This window comes from Triticum aestivum, chromosome 4B, assembly GCF_018294505.1.
Source record: "Triticum aestivum cultivar Chinese Spring chromosome 4B, IWGSC CS RefSeq v2.1, whole genome shotgun sequence".
Lineage (NCBI taxonomy): Eukaryota > Viridiplantae > Streptophyta > Magnoliopsida > Poales > Poaceae > Triticum > Triticum aestivum.
The window spans coordinates 215,524,202-215,550,497 of NC_057804.1; positions in this window are offsets into that span (position 1 = coordinate 215,524,202).

Sequence of the window (26,296 nt, forward strand, 5' to 3'; positions counted from 1 at the left end):
GAGTGTGGAAAAGTGGTGGTAGGAGTTGTGAAATTGTCCCTAGGCAATTGACTACGTTACTAGACCGGTAATCACTATTGCAATTCTATTTGAGGGAGAGGCATAAGCTAACATACTTTCTCTTCTTGGATCATATGCACTTATGATTGGAACTCTAGCAAGCATCCGCAACTACTAAAGATCGTTAAGGTAAAACCCAACCATAGCATTAAAGTATTAAGTCCCCTTTATCCCATACGTAAACAACCTACTTACTCGGGTCTGTGCTTCTGTCACTCACGCTACGCACCATAAGCAAATCATGAACATATTGGAAACCCTTCAGCGGGGATCCCTCACGCTTGCGCGACACGGAGAGCACCATAGGACAACACCAATAATAAAACATGCAACTCAAACCAATCATAGTAATTCATCAATCACCGATACGACAACAAAAATCTACTCAGACATCATAGGATGGCAACACATCATTGGATAATAATATGAAGCATAAAGCACGATGTTCAAGTAGAGGGTACAGCGGGTTGCGGGAGAGTGGACTGCTGAATATAGATGGAGGAAGGTGCTGGAGATGTTGGTGAAGATGATGGAGGTGTTGGTGAAGATCGCGGTGATGATGATGCCCCCGGCAGCGCTCTGACGCCACCGATAGCAAGGGGGAGAGAGGCCCCCTTCTTCTTCTTCTTCCTTGACCTCCTCCCTAGATGGGAGAAGGATTTCCCCTCTGGTCCTTGGCTCCCATGGCGTGGGAGGGGCGAGAGCCCCTCCGAGATTGGATCTATCTCTCTGTCCCTCTCTGTTTCTGCGTTCTCAGATTCTGCCCCTTCACCGTTTCTTTTATATCTGGAGATCCGTAACTCCGATTGGGGTGAATCTTTCGGCCAGATCTTTCTCATAAAATTAGCTTTCTTGCGGCAAAAGAAGAGCGTCAACCGCCTTACGGGGGGCCCAGGAGAGTCCAGGGCGCGCCTGCCTCCCTGGGGCGCGCCCCTATCTCCTGGCCCCCTCGGGCACCGTCTCGCGTTCATTTTACTTCCCAAAAATCATAAATATTCCAAAATAATTCTCCGTCCATTTTTATCCCGTTTGGACTCCGTTTGATATGGGTTTTTTGCGAAACATAAAACATGCAACAAACAGGAACTGGCACTGGGCACTGGATCAATATGTTAGTCCTAAAAATAGTATAAAAAGTTGCCAAAAGTATATGAAAGTTCAAGAATATTGACATGGAACAATAAAAAATTATAGATACGATGGAGACGTATTAGCATCCCCAAGCTTAATTCCTGCTCGTCCTCGAGTAGGTAAATGATAAAAAAGATAATTTTTGATGTGGAATGCTACCTAGCATAATCTTGATCATATATCTAATCATGGCATGAATATTAAGACACGAATGATTCAAAGCAATAATCTATCATTTGACATAAAAACAACAATACTTAGGGCATCCCAACAAACAATCATGTCTTTCAAAATATTAATGCTTCCAGAACGTTATCCCTACAAAATCATATAGTCTTGTATGCTCCCTTTTCTTAATACAAGGTACCCCTCATGCCTATCCCGGTGTCAGCCAAGCAATTGTTTCATACTTTAGTATTCTCAAACTTTTTCAACTCTCACGCAATACATGAGCGTGAGCCATGGATATAACACTATGGGTGGAATAGAATATGATGGTGGAGGTTATGTGGAGAAGACAAGAAGGGAGAAAGTCTCACATCGACGCGGCTAATCAATGGGCTATGGAGATGCCCATCAATTGATGTCAATGCGAGGAGTAGAGATTGCCATGCAATGGATGCACCAGAGCTATAAGCGTATGAAAGCTCAAACTGAAATCTAAGTGGGTGTGCATCCAACTTGCTTGCTCATGAAGACCTAGGGCATTTGAGGAAGCCCATCGTTGGAATATACAAGCCAAGTTTTATAATGAAAAATTCCCACTAGTATATGAAAGTGACAACATAAGAGACTCTCTATATGAAGAACATGGTGCTACTTTGAAGCACAAGTGTGGAGAAAGGATAGTAACATTGCCCCTTTTTCTTTTTTCTTTTTTTATTTTTTTTGGGTGGGCTTCTTTGGCCCCCTTTTTTATTTAGGCTTCTTTGGCCTATCCCTTTTTTCATGGGGCAATGCTCTATAATGATGATCAACACACTTTTATTTACTTACAAATAAATATTACAACTCGATACTAGAACAAAGATATGACTCTATATGAATGCTTCCGGCGGTGTACTGGGATGTGCAATGATCTAGCGTAGCAATGACATCAAAAAACGGACAAGCCATGAAAACATCATGCTATCTATCTTACGATCATGCAAAGCAATATGACAATGAATGCTCAAGTCTTGTATATGATGATGATGGAAGTTGCATGGCAATATATCTTGGAATGGCTATGGAAATGCCATGAGAGGTAGTTATGATGGCTGTTTTGAGGAAGATATAAGGAGGCTTATGTGTGATAGAGCATAGCATATCACGGGGTTTGGATGCACCGGCAAAGTTTGCACCAACTCTCGAGGTGAGAAAGGGCAATGCAAGGTACCGAAGAGGCTAGCAATGATGGAAGGGTGAGAGTGCCTATAATCCATGGACTCAACATTAGTCATAAAGAACTCATATACTTATTGCAAAAATCTACAAGCCATTGAAAACAAAGTACTACGCGCATGATCCTAGGGGGATAGATTGGTAGGAAAAGACCATCGCTCGTCCCTGACCGCCACGCATAAGGAAGACAATCAATAAATAAAATTGTGCTCCAACTTCATCACAAAGCAGTTCACCATACGTGCATGCTACGGGAATTACAAACCTCAACACAAGTATTTCTACTAATCCACAATCACCCACTAGCATGACTCTAATATCACCAGCTTTATATCGCAAAACTATTGCAAGGAATCAAACATATCATATTCAGCGACCTACAAGTTTATGTAGGATTTTATGACTAACCATGTGAATGACAAATTCCTGTCATCTCTCTAAATAGATATAAGTGAAGCAAGAGAGTTTAATTCTTTCTACAAAAGATATGCCCACTATCTAACAAATATAAGTGAAGCAAAAGAGCATTCTACAAATGGCGGTTTTCTATGTGAAGAGAAACAGGCAATCCAAACTTCAAATGATATAAGTGAAGCACATGAAGCATTTTATAAAGCCATACTCAAAAGATTTAAGTGAAGTGAAATGAGAATTCTATAAATCAACCAAGGACTATCTCATACCAGCATGGTGCATAAAAGAAGAGTGAAAACTAAATGCAAAAGACGCTCCAAGACTTGCACATATCGCATGAACGAAACGAATACGAAAACATACTGATACTTGTTGAAGAAAGAGGGGATGCCTTCCGGGCCACCCCCAAGCTTAGACGCTTGAGTCTCCTTGAATATTTACTTTGGGTTCCTTGGGCATCCCCAAGCTTGAGCTCTTGTATCTCTTCCTTTTCCTCATATCGAGACCTCCTCGATTAGACACTTCATCCACACAAAACTTCAACAGAAAACTCGGTAAGATCCGTTAGTATAATAAAGCAAATCACCACTCTAAGTACTGTCGCAAACCAATTCATATTTTCTTTTTGCATTGTGTCTGCTGTAATATAACTTTTCCATGGCTTAATCCACTGATATAAATTGATAGTTTCATCAAAACAAGCAAACTATGCATCAAAAACAGAATCTGTCAAAAACAGAACAGTCTGTAGCAATCTGAACATTCACCATACTTATGGTACCACAAAAATTCTACAAAAATTAAGAAAAATAATTTTTTTATACAGAAAGACATTGCTAAAGGAATCAGAACCATTTGACGTTCCATTTAAAAATGTAAAATCCTGCACTACAGCTAAAGTTTCTGTCCTGCAACGTAGAAACCAACAAGCATTGTAAACATCCTAAGGCAAACCTTGGCACATTATTTTTATAATACAATGGAATTGTACAAGGGGATAATTTTTTTTGTTGAAAAGTTTCTGTAATCAAGATTCACAACGTTTCCGTGAGCACGAACAAAGTTCAAGGCTAGCTCCCACTTCAACAATGCTTGTCTTTCTCACTTTCACTTTCCTTTTTGAAAAGTCATGGGCCCCCCTCTTTATTTTTTTGTTTTTAAACTATATGAAAGCACACAACAGAAATAAATGACTCTCTAAAACTTCCGGGCTATCTCCCTAGCAGCGCTTTCTTTAAAGCCATTAAGCTAGGCATAAAGTGCTCAAGTAATGGATCCACCCAGATCCCAAGGTATATCTGTAATGCCCCGGATACAACTTTCCATATTCGTAACTCCGACTCTTGCCATTTTCGGCTATGTGATTTATTATTTCCTCCGTGGTTGGGTTTTTGTCTGTTGTTTTGCATTTTGTTCTTGTTATGCATCTCGTCTCATGTCGTCATCTGCACTTCATCTGCATTTCATCTGCATGTTTTTCAAAACTTGCATCCGTTCTGGTTCTGCCGGTTCTCTCTGTTGTCCGTTCTGAGCCCGACCACACTCGCACGCGCCCGCGGCACCTCCGAAATATTATTTTATAAGTGGCATAAAAGTGTTCTCGGAATGGGATGCAACTTGTCGTGCGGTCTTATTATAGTGTAGACAGACCGCCTGCCAAGTTTCATCGTATTCGGAGTTCGTTTGACCGCCCAACCGTTAAATAAATAACCGTGATATAGTCGGTATATTCGTCGGACGTTTCGGTCTCCGAAACAGTCGCCGGGCCGCACTTCTCTTCTCTCCCCTCAGCCCAAGCACTCTCTTCACAGCCCACTAACCCCTCCTAGCTTCCCCTCTGTCCGGAGGCCGCACGATCGCGATCCGAGGGTCGAAAACCCCAACCCTAACCCCCTCCTTCTATAAATAGCAGCCCCCCTTCCAAATTTGGTACCCCTAACCCCTCTCCTCGTTTTCGCAGCCTCCTCCCACCTCGGGGGCCGCGCCGCCACCTTCCCCCTCCAAACCCAGTGCCAGCCACCTCACCCCCGCCACTTGGTGCGCCTGGATTCGCCGCGCCGTCACCCGCGCCACGCTCTCCTCCACTCCCGCGTCGCCACGCGTCCCAAGCCTCTCCCTCCGCCACAGACCCGCTCCAGCCCATCCATGGCCCGCCCCGGGCCGATCTGGGCCCGAGGCGCCCGCGCCGCGCCGTCGCCCGCCCTGGCGCTCGCCTCCTCCCCGACCTCTAGCGCTCCGCCAGCCGGGCTCCCCGCGAGCTCCTCCGCCTCCCGAGCGCCTCGCGCGCTGCCGGCCTCCTCCAGCCGTCGCCAGAGCCGCCCTCTCCGCCGTCGACCCCAGGTGTCGCCACCCCCCTGCTCGCGACCCCGCCTCCTTCCTCTTCTTCTCTCTCTCTCAGATCCCTCTCTCCCTCCCGCAGGTAGCCGCCGCCGCCATGGAGATCGTCCAGCCACCGCCGTCCCTCGAACCCGGCCGGCATCCGCCGGATCCGCCCCGCGCCGCCCCGATCCCGACCTCCTCCGTCGCCGGTGCGCCACCCTCGCCGGATTTTCTTCGCACCGTCGACCTCCCCTGCCTCCGCGCGTGAGCGCAAGGACGAACGCCCCGCCCGTCGCCCGCGTGGGCCTCCCCAGCGCCCGGCCCAGCCAGCGCCAGGAAGGCCCAGCCTCCTCCGCGGCCTGCCCGCACCCCCTCTCCGTAGTTCTGGGCTGAGGCCCATGGTGAGCAGCACCCCCCAGCCCCTTCTCTGTGTTCAGCCCATCAGTGCTCCAGATTCAGCCCGTGACTTGTTTTTTTTCTGTGCTGCGAATTTGCTAATTATCCAGGGAATTACAGATTTACAGAAAAGTCCTTGCACTTCATGCATTTAATATCTCTCAAACTGTGCATCGGATTAAAATAATTTATATATGTAAAATGCTCAAAAAATTGTGTAGATTAATAACATGCCACTTTCATCTATGTTAAAAATGTTTAACATGCTGTTTGTGTTTATTTTGCATAATGCCATGTTAAAATGCTTTATTTCATAACTAAATAACCGTAGCTCCGAATTTAATAAACTTTATATGTAAATTGGGTGGAAAAATGCCTAGTTTAACATGGTGCGCTTTATTTTCCTGTTTAACAACATTAAAATTGTGTTTAGGGCAGAATAGTACCAAATCCATAATTTGCATATGGGGATTTTCGGAATTGTTGTTTTGTTGTTCCGGCCTCATTTAAACTTGCCTAGATAGGTAGTTTTCATATGCTTCACCCCTTGCCATGTTTAATAACATTTAATATTGCTGGGTACATAACCGAGAGCGAACTAAATAATTGATGTGGTGTTTCGTCAATATGCAACTCGTTGCATATTGAGCTCCACTTAACTTGTAGTATTGTTTGTTGCACTTTGCCATGCCATGACTCATTAACCGGACATGCATCATACTTGTTTGTGCATCATGCCATGTTCATGCTTGTGCATTTACCATGTTGTTTGTTTCTTTCCGGTGTTGCTTCTTAGTTCCGGTAATGTTGCGTTCGTGAGGATTCGTTCGACTGCTCCCGTTCGTCTTCTTCATGGACTCGTTCTTCTTCCTTGCGGGATCTCAGGCAAGATGACCGCTACCCTGGATCTCACTACTATCATTGCTATGCTAGTTGCTTCGTTCTATCGCTTTGCTGCGCTACCTATCATCTGTTTATCGAGCCATCCCTTGTTGCCATGAACCTCTAACCTTTGACACCTTACCTATGCAAACCATTGATTGACTATGTTACCGCTTTGCTCAGCCCTCTTATAGCGTTGCTAGTTGCAGGTGAAGTTGGAGATTTCTCCATGGTGGACAGGATTTTGGTTGGGATATCACAATATCTCTTATATTATTAATGCATCTATATACTTGGTAAAGGGTGGAAGACTTGGCCTTTTGCCTGGTGTTTTGTTCCACTCTTGCCGCCCTAGTTTCCGTCATACCGGTGTTATGTTCCCGGATTTTGCGTTCCTTACGCGGTCGGGTGATTTATGGGACCCCCTTGACAGTTCGCTTTGAATAAAACTCCTCCAGCAAGGCCCAACATTGGTTTTACCATTTGCCTCACCTAGCCCTTTTTTCCCTTGGGTTTCCGGAGCCCGAGGGTCATCTTTATTTACCCCCCCCCGGGCCAGTGCTCGTCGTGAGTGTTGGTCCAACCTGTCAGCCGCCGGTGGCCACCAGGGGCAACTCTGGGCTGGCCTACCGGAAGTTTGGACAATCCGTTGTGCCCTGAGAACGAGATATGTGCAGCTCCTATCAGGATTTGTCGGCACATTCGGGCGGCTTTGCTGGTCTTGTTTTACCATTGTCGAAATGTCTTGTAAACCGGGATTCCGAGTCTGATCGGGTCTTCCTGGGAGAAGGTCTATTCCTTCGTTGATCGCGAGAGCTTGTCATGGGCTAAGTTGGGACACCCCTGCAGGGTATAATCTTTCGAAAGCCGTGCCTGCGGTTATAGGCAGATGGGAATTTGTTAATGTCCGGTTGTAGATAACTTGACACCAGATCCGAATTAAAACGCATCAACCGCGTGTGTAGCCGTGATGGTCTCTTCTCGGCGGAGTCCGGGAAGTGAACACGGTTTCTGGGTTATGTTTGACGTAAGTAGGAGTTCAGGACCACTTCTTGATCATTACTAGTTGACGACCGTTCTGCTTGCTCTCTTCTCGCTCTTATTTGCGTATGTTAGCCACCATATCATGCTTAGTCGCTGCTGCAGCCTCACCACTTTACCCCTTCCTTTCCCTTTAAGCTTTGCTAGTCTTGATACCCATGGTAATGGGATTGCTGAGTCCTCGTGGCTCACAGATTACTACAACAACAGTTGCAGGTACAGGTTATGCGATAATCATGACGCGAGAGCGATGCTTGCTTGCGTTGAGTTCTTCTTCTGCTTCTTCGATCAGGGGATAGGTTCCAGGTCGGCAGCCTGGGCTAGCAGGGTGGATGTCGTTTGAGTTTCTGTTTGTGATTCATCCGTAGACGGATGATGCTCTCATGTATTGTAATGTTGAATTCGTGTGGCATTGTATGCCTTATGTATGTATCCCCATCTATTATGTAATGTTGATGTAATGATATCCACCTTGCAAAAGCGTTTCAATATGCGGTTCTATCCTTGGTGGGACCTTCGAGTCTCTTTAGGATAGTATCGCATATTGGGCGTGACAAGTTGGTATCAGAGCCTCGACCGACCCTAGGAGCCCCCTTGATTGTTGGCCGTTGTTGAGTCTAGAAAAAAAACTATTTTGAGTCTTAGGATTATATATATATCGGAGAGTAGGATTCTTTTTACTCCTCAGTCCCTTCGTCGCTCTGGTGAGGTCTCCTGACGTAGATGTTTTGACTTTCCTCTCCTCAAATTTCACTAAATTTTTTTAGGATCACGCGGGTATCTTGGAATCGTTCCGATGGTTTTGTGACGAGAACATTGTTCTTGGTGCCTCCTGTCTATTATGTGGCATTGACCCGGGGAGTTGAGCTCCGAGGTGTTGTCGTCACAATTTTATCGTTGCAGTTCTGGAATACCTGAGTTTTGCCGACATCGAAAATCTCTTTTATGCAGTTGTTGGTGAGATAACCTCGACGTCACCCAGTACTGGGGAGTTCGGGAGTATTGCCATAACTCGTATAACGGATGCTTTTCGAAGGTTGAGGTACACGATTTCCGGAGTTTTCTTGGTTATGTGTTGACGGATGGATACAGCTGGATGTAGGTATTGTTAGTTTGGGTGAGATATATTGCTTCCCCTGTATCCCCAACACCAGATTGCATAACCAGAAAGTTTCGGGAGTTTTATAGGTGGGAATTCAAGTAGCTCCTAGAATATCTTTCCGACAGATGCATGATATGGGATTGGGTAAATCTCTATCATATGTATTTGTTCCGGCTTATTCTGCAAGCCAATCCTTTGTTTTGTTTGGAGTTGTGGTATTTGAGTTGCTTCAAGTCAAATGTTGATTCCATACCTTTCAAGTGGTGTTCTCATATTTCTATGGGAGTACTAATCCTTTTGATCATTGAGGTTGTCATGTTAATTCTTTTCCAACCGGTGCGCTTCTCTTCGAGATGATCCCATCATTCTCCCCATCCGCAAGATCAATTCTAAGTTTTCTCAACGGTGTTTGTTTCGTTCATCCCAAGTTGTCTTTGTTTTTCCCCACCCTCCCACCCTTTTCTTCAAGGACTCATATATTATAATCAAGTATCCATTTATTCATGCGAAGTCTCTTCACTCTTTTCAATCATTGTTTTGATCCAGTGATCCCTCGTGAAGATGCTCACGAGCTTCAAGTTCATCAATCTTCATTCTCGTATTCCTCTCCGGTGGTTTTAATTCAAGCTTTCGGTGTTGATCATATCCCTTTCCTCGTTTCAAATGTTTTTCCACGTCGGTGCACCTCTTAATCATTCACTTCTTCCTATTCATTTGTCCTGGAGTGCTGAAGATATTTCACAAGACTCGTGTTTCCATTCTCAATCCGTTCAAGATATTTCGAGATTATTATCTCATTCAAGTCATTTAATTCAACCGGTGCAATATCTCTTTAAATCATTTCCAACGATGGTTCTTTTGAGTGGGCCCTAACCCACAGGTCTTTTCCTAGGATCTTACCTGACTCTTTGAATTATCAGGAGCGATTCTCAAATTCATTTCCAAGTGTGACGTAAGAATAGATTCCATCAGTCACATGCCTTATCCAAGATCGCTTTCAAATTCTTCTCATTGTTGGCTCTACCCCTTCGCTTTCCATTCTACCGGAGTATCTCAGTAATTTTGGTGGTGTTTCCCGTTGTCAGTTCAAGATTGAAGAAGAGTTTTCCTCTAAATCTTATCCGTTCTCTCAAGATTCGTGATTCTAGCTTGATGCCATCCTCTCATAATTGTTTTCGATTGTGAGAATTCTTTTCACCCATCCGGAGCATTTCATGAGTTGTTTCCATTTCTTCCTCCGAGGGCCATCATGTCATAATTCTTCACTCTCAGCGTGTAGCTATCATTCTCCAAATCTTACCGGTGAATCGTTCAAATACCCTCTAATCAGTTCATGATCTCTTCGTTCTCACGTATCTAAATCCCTTCAAGTATCTTCATTCGTTTTCAAATTCTTTCCGGTGATTTGTGCCTTTGTTACTTTCATTTACAATTCTTATGGTGGTTCGTTCAAGATTTCACTTCCTTCGTTATCATTCAATTCATTCGTTCTTTTCAAACCTACCGGTGGTTCATGAAGATTTTCTCAAGTTTGCGTCATATCTATCTTGATCCTTTTTACGAGAATAAGTAGTATGCCAAATCCATTGCTTGTCATCAATTTAATTTGATGAAGGATAAGCATACAATAAATCTTATTCTTATTTCCTCGAGGTGATTCAATTCTTTTCTTCCGAAGATTGTTCATGATGAAGTAATTCTCGGTTCTAGTGTTTCACCTTTTCTTTTTCCGGAGTTCCAAGTTTTTCTCGGTTATATAGTCGCAATGCTCCATCAAAATCATTGCAAGGGTTCACCTTGTGTTTCCAACTTCTCTTTCTTTCTATCATCCTTTTATTACCGGAGTTCTTCTTTGAGGCTCTACATGGTGGTTCGTCAAGGATTCTTTTCATTCTTCAATTGTTCTTCAAGATTTCTCTCGAAGTTATGATCTGCCAAGCTATACTCAAAAATAAACATGGTGCTCAACACATGTTTTGTTTTGAGGCGTTCAAGCATTCTTCATCTTGCATTCCGAAGTGCAATTCTCTCTATTTTATCTTCTGAGGTGGTGTTATGTCACTCTTGACAATTTCATTCATGTTTCATGATTCATATGTTGTCAAGAATGAGGTATTTTAAATCCATCATTTTTCTCTTCGTTCAAGAGATCTTTTCGACCCAGCAATCTCTTCGTTGGAGTATCTTGGGTTATATTTCACCTAAAGCCTTCCATTGGGGATGTTGCTATTTGTGGTGCTTATCAATGATCCAAGCTTTCTCCATATCCTTCTCGGTGAAAGAGGTTTTTTCATCTCTTCGGTGATCTCTAGCAATCAATTGTTTTTCGTCAGTGGCCGGTTGTCACCTCATCATTTTGAGATGTTTGCCATAAGCCCACAACAAGCTTGTGCCTTTCGTTGTTGATTTTTCAACAACTCCGTTCAATCCTTCTTTGCAAGGATGCTTTCCAAGTTCATTTGTGGCAGAAATTGTCATTTTCTTCTCCGCCCCTTTATCCCAACAATCTAGCTTCTATTCTTTCGTTCCGGAGGCATTGTGATGTTGCTCTTTTCACTCATCATCTTGCTTTGGCAAGATCATGTTCTTCTCCTTGCTTCTCCATTTAACCGGAGTGTTGTGTCATCTCTTCAAGGCCTTCATCTTATCAAGCTTTGCCTCTCTTTTCAACCTGAGTGCTGTCTGAAATCCTTCTTACCCATTATGCCATTCTTTCAATAGTTCCGGAGGCAGTGTGCTGTTGATTTCATCAAGTATCTTCCCATCTTCTCAAGTTCATGTTCTATTTCCTTCCATGTTCAACCGGAGTGCTGCCCGAATTCTTCCTCTATCATCTTGTTGTAACCGGAGTGGTTTTGAACCCTATCTTGTCAATTAAACTCCTGATTTGTGTCTTTGCAACCTCCAAGGTTCACATGGTGCCCCTTGTTTCTAGTTTCTACCGCAGTGCTCTCAATTGTGTTCAACTCCGTTGTGTTCCTTCTTTCAACTTTTCAACCTCTCAAGGTTCTTTGGTTTCACTCTTTTGTCGAAGAAGCAACTTAGTTTTACCGCTTATCTTCCTCTTCCTTTTCCCTCCGGTGCCATCCTAGATCTCGGGACGAGATCCTCTCGTAGTGGTGGAGTGTTGTAACGCCCCGGATACAACTTTCCATATTCGTAACTCCGACTCTTGCCATTTCCGGCTATGTGATTTATTATTTCATCCGTGGTTGGGTTTTTGTCTGTTGTTTTGCATTTTGTTCTTGTTATGCATCTCGTCTCATGTCATCATCTGCACTTCATCTGCATTTCATCTGCATGTTTTTCAAAACTTGCATCCGTTCTGGTTCCGCCGGTTCTCTCCGTTGTCCGTTCTGAGCCCGACCACACTCGCACGCGCCCGCGGCACCTCCGAAATATTATTTTATAAGTGGCATAAAAGTGTTCTCGAAATGGGATGCAACTTGTCGTGCGGTCTTATTATAGTGTAGACAGACCGCCTGCCAAGTTTCATCGCATTCGGAGTTCGTTTGACTGCCCAACCGTTAAATAAATAACCGTGATATAGTCGGTATATTCGTCGGACGTTTCAGTCTCCGAAACAGTCGCCGGGCCGCACTTCTCTTCTCTCCCCTCAGCCCAAGCACTCTCTTCACAGCCCACTAACCCCTCCTAGCTTCCCCTCTGTCCGGAGGCCGCACGATCGCGATCCGAGGGTCCAAAACCCCAACCCTAAGCCCCTCCTTCTATAAATAGCAGCCCCCCTTCCAAATTTGGCACCCCTAACCCCTCTCCTCGTTTTCGCAGCCTCCTCCCACCTCGTGGGCCGCGCCGCCGCCTTCCCCCTCCAAACCCGGCGCCAGCCACCTCACCCCCGCCACTTGGCGCGCCTGGATTCGCCGCGCCGTCACCCGCGCCGCGCTCTCCTCCACTCCCGCGTCGCCACGCGTCCCTGGCCTCCCCCTCCGCCGCGGACCCGCTCCAGCCCATCCGCGGCCCGCCCCGGGCTGATCTGGGCCCGAGGCGCCCGCGCCGCTCCGCCGCCCGCCCTGGCGCTCCCCTCCTCCCCGACCTCCAGCGCTCCGCCAGTCGGGCTCCCCGCGAGCTCCTCCGCCTCCCGAGCGCCTCGCGCGTTGCCGGCCTCCTCCAGCCGTCGCCTGAGCCACCCTCTCCGCCGTCGACCCCAGGTGTCGCCACCCCCTGCTCGCGACCCCGCCTCGTTCCTCTTCTTCTCACTCTCTCAGATCCCTCTCTCCCTCCCACAGGTAGCCGCCGCCGCCATGGAGATCGTCCTGCCGCCGCCGTCCCCCGAACCCGGCCGGCATCCACCGGATCCGCCCCGCGCCGCCCCGATCCCGACCTCCTCCGTCGCCGGTGCGCCACCCTCACCGGATTTTCTTCGCGCCGTCGACCTCCCCTGCCTCCGCGCGTGAGCGCAAGCACCCCCCAGCCCCTTCTCTGTGTTCAGCCCAGCAGTGCTCCAGATTCAGCCTGTGACTTGTTTTTTTCTGTGCTGCGAATTTGCTAATTATCCAGGGAATTACAGATTTACAGAAAAGTCCTTGCACTTCATGCATTCAATATCTCTCAAACTGTGCATCGGATTAAAATAATTTATATATGTAAAATGCTCAGAAAATTGTGTAGATTAATAACATGCCACTTTCATCTATGTTAAAAATGTTTAACATGCTGTTTGTGTTTATTTTGCATAATGCCATGTTAAAATGCTTTATTTCACAACTAAATAACCGTAGCTCCGAACTTAATAAACTTTATATGTAAATGGGGTGGAAAAATGCCTAGTTTAACATGGTGCACTTTATTTTCCTGTTTAAAAACATTAAAATTGTGTTTAGGGAAGAATAGTACCAAATCCATAATTTGCATATGGGGATTTTCGGAATTGTTGTTTTGTTGTTCCGGCCTCATTTAAACTTGCCTAGATAGGTAGTTTTCATATGCTTCACCCCTTGCCATGTTTAATAACATTTAATATTGCTGGATACATAACCGAGAGCGAACTAAATAATTGATGTGGTGTTTCGTCAATATGCAACTCGTTGCATATTGAGCTCCACTTAACTTGTAGTATTGTTTGTTGCACTTTGCCATGCCATGACTCATTAACCGGACATGCATCATACTTGTTTGTGCATCATGCCATGTTCATGCTTGTGCATTTACCATGTTGTTTGTTTCTTTCTGGTGTTGCTTCTTAGTTCCGGTAATGTTGCGTTCATGAGGATTCGTTCGACTGCTCCCGTTCGTCTTTTCATGGACTCATTCTTCTTCCTTGCGGGATCTCAGGCAAGATGACCGCTACCCTGGATCTCACTACTATCATTGCTATGCTAGTTGCTTCGTTCTATCGCTTTGCTGCGCTACCTATCATCTGTTTATCGAGCCATCCCTTGTTGCCATGAACCTCTAACCTTTGACACCTTACCTATGCAAACCATTGATTGGCTATGTTACCGCTTTGCTCAGCCCTCTTATAGCGTTGCTAGTTGCAGGTGAAGTTGAAGATTTCTCCATGGTGGACAGGATTTTGGTTGGGATATCACAATATCTCTTATATTATTAATGCATCTATATACTTGGTAAAGGGTGGAAGACTTGGCCTTTTGCCTGGTGTTTTGTTCCACTCTTGCCGCCCTAGTTTCTGTCATACCGGTGTTATGTTCCCGGATTTTGCGTTCCTTACGCGGTCGGGTGATTTATGGGACCCCCTTGACAGTTCGCTTTGAATAAAACTCCTCCAGCAAGGCCCAACATTGGTTTTACCATTTGCCTCACCTAGCCTCTTTTTTCCCTTGGGTTTCCGGAGCCCGAGGGTCATCTTTATTTACCCCCCCCCGGGCCAGTGCTCGTCGTGAGTGTTGGTCCAACCTGTCAGCCGCCAGTGGCCACCAGGGGCAACTCTGGGCTGGCCTACCGGAAGTTTGGACAATCCGTTGTGCCCTGAGAACGAGATATGTGCAGCTCCTATCAGGATTTGTCGGCACATTCGGGCGGCTTTGCTAGTCTTGTTTTACCATTGTTGAAATGTCTTGTAAACCGGGATTCCGAGTCTGATCGGGTCTTCCTAGGAGAAGGTCTATTCCTTCATTGATCGCGAGAGCTTGTCATGGGCTAAGTTGGGACACCCCTGCAGGGTATAATCTTTCGAAAGCCGTGCCTGCGGTTATAGGCAGATGGGAATTTGTTAATGTCCGGTTGTAGATAACTTGACACCAGATCCGAATTAAAACGCATCAACCGCATGTGTAGCCGTGATGGTCTCTTCTCGGCGGAGTCCGGGAAGTGAACACGGTTTCTGGGTTATGTTTGACGTAAGTAGGAGTTCAGGATCACTTCTTGATCATTACTAGTTGACGACCGTTCTGCTTGCTCTCTTCTCGCTCTTATTTGCGTATGTTAGCCACCATATCATGCTTAGTCGCTGCTGCAGCCTCACCACTTTACCCCTTCCTTTCCCTTTAAGTTTTGCTAGTCTTGATACCCATGGTAATGGGATTGCTGAGTCCTCATGGCTCACAGATTACTACAACAACAGTTGCAGGTACAGGTTATGCGATGATCATGACGCGAGAGCGATGCTTGCTTGCATTGAGTTCTTCTTCTGCTTCTTCGATCAGGGGATAGGTTCCAGGTCGGCAGCCTGGGCTAGCAGGGTGGATGTCATTTGAGTTTCTGTTTGTGATTCATCCGTAGACGGATGATGCTCTCATGTATTGTAATGTTGAATTCGTGTGGCATTGTATGCCCTATGTATGTATCCCCATCTATTATGTAATGTTGATGTAATGATATCCACCTTGCAAAAGCGTTTCAATATGCGGTTCTATCCTTGGTGGGACCTTCGAGTCTCTTTAGGATAGTATCGCATATTGTGCGTGACAATATCAAAGCCAATTTTAATTAACAATGATTTGTAATTTAGTAGTCAGCACAAAGTAACATATATCAAGCAACAACAAAGTATAACTCTCTTCCTATGCATCGGCATGTCATAAAAGAACAATTCATGCACACATAGTAAAGGCCAATGCATAGTATAAGCAGTTTCTTGCAATTTTATCATATTGGAAACATAGAGAGGTGGAGATATAGTTCCTCTCTCATAATAATTGCAAGTGGGAGTAGCAAGCACATGCATATTATATCTATCAAAATCATCATGTGCAATGGTAAAAGGCAACCCATCAATATAATCCTTAATAAGCACAAACTTCTCCGACATAGTGTAGTCGGGAGAATTCAAAAAGATAATAGGACTATCATGCATGGGTGCAATAGCAACAATTTCATGTTTAACATAAGGAACTATAGCAAGTTCATCTCCATAAGCATAATTCATATTGGCATCTTGGCCACAATCATAGCAAGCATCATCGAAAAGGGATATTTCAAGAGAATCAACGGGATCATAACAATCATCATAGCAATCATCATAGTAATCATCATAGCAATCATCCTTTGGTAAGCACGAAGGGAAATTAAACAATGTATGAGTTGAAGAGTTACTCTCATTAGAAGGTGGGCACGGGTAGCTAATCCACTCTTCCTCCTTTTGTTCTTCGTTCTCCTCATCATCTTTTTCATCCAATGAGCTCACAGTTTCATCAATTTCTTCTTCCATAGCTTCCTACAAAATATTAGTCTCTTCTTGGACAGCGGAGAATTTCTCAATATATAGTTTAACATAGGCATTAGAAGCATAATTATCATAACAATATTCAAGTATGGCAAAATTTTCAGATTTGTAGAGAGTAGCATCATACTTTTCAATCAAAGAAGCAATTTCATAAGCACCCTTAAAAGCAACAAATTATTCAATTTGTTGAACATCATAGTAATTATAAACACCCTTAGCATACGAGGTACGATTCCATTATCACTAGACAAGCATTGATAGGGAAGGTGTTTCTTAGGGTTTTCAGAACAACAAGTAAAATCATATAGTTCACATAAAGTCCAAGCATAGAATTGCAAACGATGAATTTGATCCAGTAAAAGTTTCCCTTTTTCAAATACACGGTGTCACACATAACAAGCATGCTCATCTAAAGATTTTCCCTCAACTAAGCTAGTTGGGGTTTCAGCACGAGCACAAAGGGATCAAAGATGATCCAAGTAAAAAGCTTCAGGAGTGTGATAGATTCTGAGTGGTTCTTCAACCATTGGTGCAGTAGGTACAACTAATTTTTTTGGTATTTTGTGTTTCCTACCCATAACTAAAGATAGAAAACAACTAAGAACAGCAAATAAAAAAAATTACTTAGTGATAAAGCAAACAAGCACACACGAGAATATTCACCCCACGCTATGACTCCCTGGCAACGGCGCCAGAAAAATGTCTTGATAACCCGCAAGTATACGGAATAGATGTAGCCTCTTTCGATAAGTAAGAGTGTCGAACCCAACGAGGAGCTAAAGGTAGAACAAATATTCTCTCAAGTCCTATCTGCCACTGATACGACTCTACGCACGCTTAGTGTTCGCTTTACCTAGAACAAGTATGAAACTAGAAGTACTTTGTAGGTGTGATAGGATATGCTTGCCAGATAATAAAGAACACGTAAATAAAAAGTAGGGGCTGTTTACATAAATAAGCAATAAAGTAAATATAGCGAGTGTGGAAAAGTGGTGGTAGGAGTTGTGAAATTATCCCTAGGAAATTGACTACGTTACTAGACCGGTAATCACTATTGCAATTCCATTTGAGGGAGAGGCATAAGCTAACATACTTTCTCTTCTTGGATCATATGCACTTATGATTGGAACTCTAGCAAGCATTCGCAACTACTAAATATCATTAAGGTAAAACCCAACCATAGCATTAAAGTATTAAGTCCCCTTTATCCCATACGCAAATAACCTACTTACTCGGGTCTGTGCTTCTGTCACTCACGCTAACCACCATAAGCAAATCATGAACATATTGCAAACCCTTCAGCGGGGATCCCTCACGCTTGCGCGACACGGAGAGCACCATAGGACAGCACCAATAATAAAACATGCAACTCAAACCAATCATAGCAATTCATCAATCACCGATAGGACAACAAAAATCTACTCAGACATCATAGGATGTCAACACATCATTGGATAATAATATGAAGCATAAAGCACGAGTTCAAGTAGAGGGTACAGCGGGTTGCGGGAGAGTGGACAGCTGAATATAGATGGGGGAAGGTGATAGAGATGTTGGTGAAGATGATGGAGGTGTTGGTGAAGATCGCGGTGATGATGATGGCCCCCGGCAGCGCTCCGACGCCACCGATAGCAAGGGGGAGAGAGGCCCCCTTCTTCTTCTTCTTCCTTGACCTCCTCCCTAGATGGGAGAAGGGTTTCCCTTCTGGTCCTTGGCTCCCATGGCGTGGGAGGGGCGAGAGCCCCTCTGAGATTGGATCTATCTCTCTGTCTCTCTCTGTTTCTGCGTTCTCAAATTCTGCCCCTTCACCGTTTCTTTTATATCTGGAGATCCGTAACTCCGATTGGGGTGAATCTTTCACCCAGATCTTTCTCATCAAATTAGCTTTCTTGCGGCAAAAGAAGAGCGTCAACCGCCTCATGGGGGGCCCAGGAGAGTCCAGGGCGCGCCTGCCTCCCTAGGGCGCGCCCCCTATCTCCTGGCCCCCTCGGGCACCGTCTCGCATTGATTTTACTTCCCAAAAATCTTAAATATTCCAAAATAATTCTCCGTCCATTTTTATCCCGTTTGGACTCCGTTTGATATGGGTTTTTTGCGAAACATAAAACATGCAACAAACAGGAACTGGCACTGGGTACTGGATCAATATGTTAGTCCCAAAAATAGTATAAAAAGTTGCCAAAAGTATATGAAAGTTGAAGAATATTGGCATGGAACAATAAAAAATAATAGATACGACGGAGACGTATCAGCATCCCCAAGCTTAATTCCTGCTCGTCCTTGAGTAGGTAAATGATAAAAAAGATAATTTTTGATGTGGAATGCTACCTAGCATAATCTTGATCATATATCTAATCATGGCATGAATATTAAGACACGAGTGATTCAAAGCAATAGTCTATCATTTGACATAAAAACAACAATACTTAGGGCATCCCAACAAACAATCATGTCTTTCAAAATCTTAATGCTTCCAGAACATTATCCCTACAAAATCATATAGTCTTGTATGCTCCCTTTTCTTAATACAAGGTACCCCTCATGCCTATCCTGGTGTGTGCCAAGCAATTGTTTCATACTTTAGTATTCTCAAACTTTATCAACTGTCACGCAATACATGAGCGTGATCCATGGATATAACACTATGGGTGGAATAGAATATGATGGAGGAGGTTATGTGGAGAAGACAAGAAGGGAGGAAGTCTCACATCGACGCGGCTAATCAATGGGCTATGGAGATGCCCATCAATTGATGTCGATGCGAGGAGTAGGGATAGCCATGCAACGGATGCACTAGAGCTATAAGTGTATGAAATCTCAAACTGAAAACTAAGTGGGTGTGCATCCAACTTGCTTGCTCATGAAGACCTAGGGCATTTGAGGAAGCCCATCGTTGGAATATACAAGCCAAGTTCTATAATGAAAAATTCCCACTAGTATATCAAAGTGACAACATAAGAGACTCTCTATATGAAGAACATGGTGCTACTTTGAAGCACAAGTGTGGAAAAAGGATAGTAACATTGCCCCTTTTTCTTTTTTATTTTTTTTATTTTTTTGGGTGGGCTTCTTTGGCCCCCTTTTTTATTTAGGCTTCTTTGGCCTATCCTTTTTTTCTTTTTTTTCTTTTCTTTTTTTTCATGGGGCAATGCTCTATAATGATGATCATCACACTTTTATTTACTTACAACTAAATATTATAACTCGGTACTAGAACAAAGATATGACTCTATATGAATGCTTCCGGTGGTGTACCGGGATGTGCAATGATCTAGCGTAGCAATGACATCGAAAAACGGACAAGCCATGAAAACATCATGCTATCTATCTTACGATCATGCAAAGCAATATGACAATGAATGCTCAAGTCATGTATATGATGATGATGGAAGTTGCATGGCAATATATCTCGGAATGGCTATGGAAATGCCATGATAGGTAGGTATGGGTTTTCTGTGAAACATAAAACATGCAACAAACAAGAACTGGCACTGGGCACTGGATCGATATGTTAGTCCCACAAATAGTATAAAAAGTTGCCAAAAGTATATGAAAGTTGAAGAATATTGGCATGGGAACAATAAAAAATTATAGACACGACGGAGACGTATCGGTAACTTCATAAGCACCCTTAAAAGCAAAAAATCTTCAATTTGTTTGATATCATAGTAACTATAAACACCTTTGGCATAAGAAGATAAGATTTCATTATTATTAAACTCACATAGGTAGGGAAGGTGTTTTTTAGGGTCCTCGGAGCAAGAAGTAAAATCATAAATTTCACATAGATTCCAATCATAGCATAGCAAACAATTTATTTGATTCCATAAGAGTATCCCTTTTTGAGACAAATGGCAACACACAAAATGAGCGTGCTCATCTAATGATTTTCCTTCAACTAAACTAGTTGGGGTTTCAGCACGAGGACAAATGGATCAAAGATTATCCAAGTAGAAAACTTTAAGTAGATCCATAGTTATCTTTATTTTTCTTGTTTCTTTTCTGTTTTTGAGCCATGGAGGCAAAACAAGCAAGAAAACAAACAAGCAAAAAGAAAAGGCAAACGGAAAAAGGCAAATCAAAAGCAAATATTTTTGTATTTTTCTGAAAACATTTTAGAAGTGGGGGGGGGGGAGGAAAACGAGAGGCAAATGGCAAATAAATTAAATGCAAGAGATGAGAATTTATGATAGGTACTTGGTAGGCTTGATGTAGATCCTCCCTGGTAATGGTGCCAGAAATTGGCAAGTTGACGGGAGACTATCTTGACGTGAATCCTCCCCGACAAGGGCACATAAATTCTTCCTACTACTTCTTGAGCTTGCGTTGGTTTTTCCCTTGAAGAGGTAAGGGTAATGCAGCGAAGTATAGACAAGTATTTCCCTTAGTTAAGAACCAAGGTCTCAATCCAATAGGAGGAACACACAAGTCTCCAATAATTGCACCTGCACAAACAAACAAATACTTGCACCCAACGCAATAAAGGGGTTGTCAATCCCTTCACAGTTACTTGCAAGGATGAGATCTTATAGTGGTAGGTATAAAAGATAAGTAAAAGTGCTAAACAATATAAAAGTAAATAAATTGCAACAAAGTATTTTTGTGTTTTTGATTTTGTAGGTCTGAAAATAATATGATAAAAGATAGACCCGGGGCCTATAGTTTTCACTAGAGGCTTCTCTCTTGAAAGAAAGCATACAGTGGGTAAACAAATTACTATTGAGCAATTGATAGAAAAGCGCATAGTTATGACGATATCTAAGGCAATGATCATGTATATAGGCATCACATCCGAGACAAGTAGATCGACACATGCATGCATCTACTACTATTACTCCACACATCAACCGCTATCCATCACACATCTAGTGTATAAAGTTAACAAGAACGGAGTAACACCTTAAGCAAGATGACATGATGTAGAGGGATAGATACAATCAATATGAACAAACCCCATCTTTTTATCCTTATGGCAACAATACAAATATGTGTCATGTCCCATTCTGTCACAGGGATGGAGCATCGCAAGATTGATCCCATTACAAAGCACTTCCCATTGCAAGAAAAACCAATCTAGTTGGCCAAACCAAAGCAATAGGTCAAAGAGAAATACAAAGCTATATAAATTATGCATAATAGAGTTTAGAGAAGACTGAAATAATATTCATAGATAATCTAATCATAAACCGACAATTCATCGAATCTCAACAAACACACCACAAAAGAAGATTACATCGAATATATCTCCAAGAACATCAAGGAGAACATTGTATTGAAGATCAAAGATAGAGAAGAAGCCATCTAGCTACTAGCTATGGACCCATAGGTCTATGGTAAGCCATTCACACATCATCGGTAGGGCATCAAGGTTGGTGTAGAAGCCCTCCGTGATCAAACCCCCCTCCTACAGAGTACCAGAAAAGGTCCCCAGATGGGATCTCACGAAGGCAGAAACTTGCGGCGGCTAAAAAGTGTTTTTGGTGTGCCCTCTGGTCTTCAATGAACATTTGGGTATTTATAGAAGAAGAATTAGGGTTAGAGAAGACACGGGGCCCCACAAGCTTGGGAAGGGGGGGGGGGCGCCCCTTGAGCTTGTTGCCGCCTTATGGCCCTTCTGGCCTCCTCCCGAAGCTTCCAGGGTGTCTTGTGGTCCAAAAAAAATCGTCAAAAAATTTCATTCCATTTGGACTCCGTTTGGTATTGATTTTATGTAAAAACAAAAACTAGGAAAAAACAACAAATGGCATTGGGCACCAGGTTAAAAAGTTAGTCCCCAAAAATGATATAAAATAGCATAATAATGCATATAAAACATCCAAGATTTGTAACATAATAGCATGGAACAATCAAAAATTATAGATACGTTGGAGATGTATTAGTAGTCAACCATGTGGTCGTATGGCGGAATAATATGTTGGAAATATGCCCTAGAGGCAATAATAAAAGTGTTATTATTATATTTCTTTGTTCATGATAATAGTCTTTTATTCATGCTATAACTGTATTATCCGGAAATCGTAATACATGTGTGAATACATAGACCACAATATGTCCCTAGTGAGCCTCTAGTTGACTAGCTCGTTGTGATCAACAGATAGTCATGGTTTCCTGGCTATGGACATTGGATGTCGTTGATAACGGGATCACATCATTAGGAGAATGATGTGATGGACAAGACCCAATCCTAAGACTAGCACAAAAGATCGTGTAGTTCATTTGCTAGAGCTTTGCCAATGTCAAGTATCTCTTCCTTCGACCATGAGAGCGTGTAACTCCTGGATACTGTAGGAGTGCTTTGGGTGTATCAAATGTCACAACGTAACTGGGTGACTATAAAGGTGCACTACAGGTATCTCCGAAAGTATCTATTGTTTTATGCGGATCGAGAGTGGGATTTGTCACTCCGTGTAAACGGAGAGGTATCTCTGGGCCCACTCGGTAGGACATCATCATAATGTGCACAATGTGACCAAGGGGTTGATCACGGGATGATGTGTTACGGAACGAGTAAAGAGACTTGCCGGTAACGAGATTGAACAAGGTATCGGTATACCGACGATCGAATCTCGGGCAAGTAAAATACCGCTAGACAAAGGGAATTGTATACGGGATCGATTGAGTCCTTGACATCGTGGTTCATTCGATGAGATCATCGTGGAACATGTGGGAGCCAACATGGGTATCCAGATCCCGCTGTTGGTTATTGACCGGAGAACGTCTCGGTCATGTCTACATGTCTCCCGAACCCGTAGGGTCTACACACTTAAGGTTCGATGACGCTAGGGTTATAAAGGAAGCTTGTATGTGGTTACCGAATGTTGTTCGGAGTCCCGGATGAGATCCCGGACGTCACGAGGAGTTCCGGAATGGTCCGGAGGTAAAGATTTATATATGGGAAGTCCTGTTTTGGTCACCGGAAAAGTTTCGGGCGATATCGGTATTGTACCGGGACCACCGGGAGGGTCCCGGGGGTCCACCAAGTGGGGCCACCTGCCCCAGCAGGTTGCGTGGGCCAAGTGTGGGAGGGGACCAGCCCCTAGGAGGGCTGGTGCGCCCCCCACAAGGGTGCAAGGCGCAAGGGAGAGTGGGAGGGGGCAAACCCTAGTCCAGATGGGCCTTAAGGCCCATATTGGTGCGCCTCCCTCTCCTCTCCCCTCTTGGCCGCCACCAACTTTGCCATCTAGGGCTGGCCGCACCCCTTGGGGGTGGGAAACCCTAAAGGGGGCGCAGCCCCCCTTCCCCCTATATATAGTTGAGGTTTGGGGCTGCCATACACATGAGTTCTCTCTCTCGTTGGTGCAGCCCTGCCCCTCTTCCTCCTCCTCCTCTCCCATGGTGCTTGGCGAAGCCCTACTGGATTGCCATGCTCCTCCTCCACCACCACGCCGTTGTGATGCTGCTGGATGGAGTCTTCCTCAACCTCTCCCTCTCTCCTTGCTGGATCAAGGCGTGGGAGACGTCACCGGGCTGTACGTGTGTTGAACGCGGAGGTGTCGTGCGTTCGGCACTTGATCATCGGTGATTTGAATCACGACGAGTACGACTCCATCAACCCCGTTCACTTGAACGCTTCCGCTTAGCGATCTACGAGGGTATGCAGATGCACTCTCTTTCTACTCGTTGCTGGTCTCTCCATAGATAGATCTTGGTGACACGTAGGAAAATTTTGAATTTCTGCTACGTTCCCCAACAGTGGCATCATGAGCTAGGTCTATTGCGTAGATTCTTTGCACGAGTAGAACACAAAATAGTTGTGGGCGTTGATGTTGTTCAATATGCTTACCGTTACTAGTACAATCTTGTTTCGACGGTATTGTGGGATGAAGCGGCCCGGACCGACCTTACACGTACTCTTACGTGAGACAGGTTCCACCGATTGACATGCACTTGGTGCATAAGGTGGCTAGCGGGTGCCAGTCTCTCCCACTTTAGTCGGAACGGATTCGATGAAAAGGGTCCTTATGAAGGGTAAATAGCAATTGGCATATCACGTTGTGGTCTTGCGTAGGTAAGAAACGCTCTTGCTAGAAACCCATAGCAGCCACGTAAAACATGCAACAACAATTAGAGGACGTCTAACTTGTTTTTGCAGGGTATGCTATGTGATGTGATATGGCCAAGAAGAATGTGATGAATGATATGTGTTGTATGAGATTGATCATGTTCTTGTAATAGGATTCATGACTTGCATGTCGATGAGTATGACAACCGGCAGGAGCCACAGGAGTTGTCTTTATTTTTTGTATGACCTGCGTGTCATTGAAGAACGCGTTAGTCATAGAAGTAGAAGTAGTCGTTGGCATGACAACTTCATGAAGGCACGATGATGGAGATCATGATGATGGAGATCATGGTGTCGTGCCGGTGACGATGATGATCATGGAGCCCCGAAGATGAAGATCAAAAGGAGCAAAATGATATTGGCCATATCATGTCACTATTTGATTGCATGTGATGTTTATCATGTTTATGCATCTTGTTTGCTTAGGACGACGGTAGTAAATAAGATGATCCCTTACAACAATTTCAAGAAGTGTTCTCCCCTAACTGTGCACCGTTGCTACAGTTCGTCGCTTGTAAGCACCACGTGATGATCGGGTGTGATGGATTCTTACGTTCACACACAACGGGTGTAAGACAATTTTACACAGCGAAAACACTTAGGGTTAACTTGACGAGCCTAGCATGTGCAGACATGGCCTCGGAACACGGAGACCGAAAGGTCGAGCATGAGTCGTATAGTAGATACGATCAACATGAAGATGTTCACCGATGATGACTAGTCTGTCTCACGTGATGATCGGACACGGCCTAGTTGACTCGGATCATGTAATCACTTAGATGACCAGAGGGATGTCTATCTGAGTGGGAGTTCATAAGATGAACTTAATTATCTTGAACATAGTCAAAAGACCTTTTGCAAATTATGTCGTAGCTCGCGCTTTAGTTCTACTGTTTTAGAAATGTTCCTAGAGAAAATATAGTTGAAAGTTGATAGTAGCGATTATGCGAACAGTAGAAAGCTTATGTCCTTAATGCACTGCTCAGTGTGCTGAACCCCAAACGTCGTTTGTGGATGTTTCGAACATCGAACATACACGTTTTGATAACTACGTGATAGTTCAGTTAAATGGTTTAAGTAGAGGCACCAAAGACGTTTTCGAAACATCGCGGAACATATGAGATGTTTCGAGGGCTGAAATTGGGATTTCAGGCTTGTGCTCACGTCAAGAGGTATAAGACCTCCGACGATTCTCTTAGCCTGCAAACTAAGGGAGAAAATCTCAATCGCTGAGCTTGTGCTCAGATTGTCTGAGTGCAACAACCACTTGAATTGAGTGGGAGTTGATCTTCCAAATGAGATAGTGATGTTTCTCCAAAGTCATTGCCACCGAGCTGCTAGAGCTTCGTGATGAACTATAACATATCAGGGATAAATAAGATGATCCTTGAGGTATTCACGATGTTTGACACCGCGAAAGTAGAAATCAAGAAGGAGCATCAATTGTTGATGGTTGGTGAAACCACTAGTTTCAAGAAGGGCAAGGGCAAGAAGGGATACTTCATGAAACGGCAAATCAGCTGCTGCTCCAGTGAAGAAACCCAAGGTTGAACCCAAACCCGAGACTAAGTGCTTCTGTAATAAGGGGAACAGTCACTAGAGCAGAATTACCCTACTTGGTAGATGAGAAGGCTGGCAAGGTCGATAGAAGTATATTGGATATACATGATGTTAATGTGTACTTTACTAGTACTCCTAGTAGCACCAGGGTATAAGATACCGGTTCGGTTGCTAAGTGTTAGTAACTCGAAATAAAAGCTACGGCATAAACGGAGACTAGCTAAAGGTGAGCTGACGATATGTGTTGGAAGTGTTTCCAATGTTGATATGATCAAGCATCGCACGCTCCCTCTACCATCGAGAT